Source organism: Etheostoma cragini, chromosome 4 (genome assembly GCF_013103735.1).
Source record: "Etheostoma cragini isolate CJK2018 chromosome 4, CSU_Ecrag_1.0, whole genome shotgun sequence".
Classification (NCBI taxonomy): Eukaryota; Metazoa; Chordata; class Actinopteri; order Perciformes; family Percidae; genus Etheostoma; species Etheostoma cragini.
This window is the reverse complement of record NC_048410.1, coordinates 23,483,066-23,484,884: the sequence shown is the minus strand read 5'-3', so window position 1 is coordinate 23,484,884 and position 1,819 is coordinate 23,483,066. Positions and strand designations below refer to the sequence as shown.

The following is a 1,819-nucleotide window of genomic DNA, read 5'->3' as shown; positions in this document are numbered from 1 at the left end:
TGAGAAGGACATGCTCAGGAGGATTGAACTTGTACCGGAGCTTGCTGGTCAGCTCAACAGCCAAGTAGCTGAACAGTTGTTTGCAAAGATGAGGAAGAACACTTATTTCATTAACAATATGTTGCCTTCAGCTCACATTTTCTTGGTGCGAAACATTGTTCATCACCACAATGAAAAAAAAAGACAGACAAACCATTGAGAAGATGAAAAGAAATGTGAGGATTGCCAGTATCACTCTGGACACACTTGGGAAAGCAGTAGCAGGTAACATAAGTATAACAGTAGTTTAAAATGTAGTCTCCCAATCACATCCAGGACGTATTTGACGTACTGTTAATTGCTATGTTTAGCTCCACAGACTTCACTGGGCACTCAGACTTTATCGGAACCCACAAGAAATGTTGCTGGTAGGACTCAGTTAAACAGATTTCAGATATTTGGGTTGATCAGTTTGTTACGCTTGAAAAGTAATCTCTTTTTACATCTTTAACCTGTAGGACCAATCACCGAAAGGCTGACTTCCATACATTTTGTTTATTTGAAATCATGTTTAATTTAATTGATATATGTGCCATCAGCAAAAGGATGTTTATGCAGTGGATTGCTATGTTGTACCAACATGGCTACCTCCACATTGTCCGGATACCTCGTCTTTCCCCGTAAATCTATTATTATTATATATTTTTTGAAATAGGTAATTTATAATTGTTTACAAAAATAAAGGTTCAGATCTGTTCTGCTTTTTATTTCTACATGATTTGTCTTTCAGAATGATTTGGCAAACAAAGATTTTGTCCTCATACCTATTTGGAAACCAGGACACTACATGCTCTGTGTGCGTCTGCAGTTTTTTATTATTACCCTTACTTTTGCACTGAATTACTATTATAAACTAATTTATTCTTTGTAGAAACCTATTTTATTTTAATTTGAGAAATTGTAATACAATTATTTACGTTAAAATTCCTAAAAATATGTGTACAGGTTTTGAAGCGGAGTGAGAGACACATTCTTTTCCTAGACTCCTTATTCCATAAACATCCGGAAGCCTCAGTTGGCTTTGGCGACCAACGATACATTCAGATTTGCAGGTTTCAATAGCATGAAGTTCAGACGTTCAGAACATTATTTAGGATGTAAAGTTGTTAGTTATTCTAGCTTTTGGTCTGTTCCTGACCACATGAAGTTGTTCAATAAGCATGCTCCTGTGGTATGTTCTTTACCACATTTACAGTTCCATTTACTAAACCCTTGTTTTCAGCCTGGTCATTACCAATCCTTCAATGAATGCTTTCTGGTGTGGTAATGGTCAGGATACCTTGGGTTTTTAATGACCCTAAAGTTCTTGGGAATATTGCAGTATAATCGTTTGCTTATATAATATCAAAACTGACTCTTTAATGTCAAATATGGAATTTGTTGGGCTAGAAATAAAGTATAAACCAGACTACTGCCATATCCCCAACATAGTTAGTTAGGTCTGTTTTAGCAATTTTGGAACCTAAAATGCTGATTAGTACTTTAATTGCAGTGATCTGGCGCAGAGGATTCTTCCAGGAGAATGGACTGTGATCCACATCAAGGACATCAAAGTAAAATGGGTTTCTACGTATTGGTTACTTTCCATGAATGAACTGTGCTGGATGTTGTCCACTGTCTTACTGTATTTCTGATTTAAGGGTCTCCCAAGACAGACAGATGGCAATGCCTGTGGTATCTTTATGTTAATGGTATTGTGTGTTTTATATAAATGTTTATACTTACAGAATTGGTAATGTGGTCACTTAATGATATTAAATATAATTTACCTGGCAACATA

The 1,819-nt window shown here is 35.9% G+C and overlaps 1 protein-coding gene and 2 long non-coding RNA genes across 4 annotated transcripts in view; 1 reads left to right on the top strand and 2 right to left on the bottom strand.

The window, feature by feature from the left end:
- Nucleotides 1-1,819, bottom strand: part of rpp14 (ribonuclease P/MRP 14 subunit) — a 16,790-nt gene that overhangs the window by 9,006 nt on the left and 5,965 nt on the right. The window lies entirely within an intron of this gene.
- LOC117943537 overlaps nt 1-1,819 on the bottom strand; it is a 12,527-nt gene that overhangs the window by 9,474 nt on the left and 1,234 nt on the right. The window lies entirely within an intron of this gene.
- On the top strand, nt 555-1,736 carry LOC117943538. Of its 2 annotated transcripts, XR_004656375.1 has the most exons (4): nt 555-659; nt 770-835; nt 985-1,091; nt 1,532-1,736. It is a non-coding gene; the product is annotated as an uncharacterized LOC117943538 (long non-coding RNA). The 2 variants fall into 2 exon arrangements; XR_004656374.1 differs by lacking the exon at nt 1,532-1,736 and having other exon boundaries at nt 985-1,204.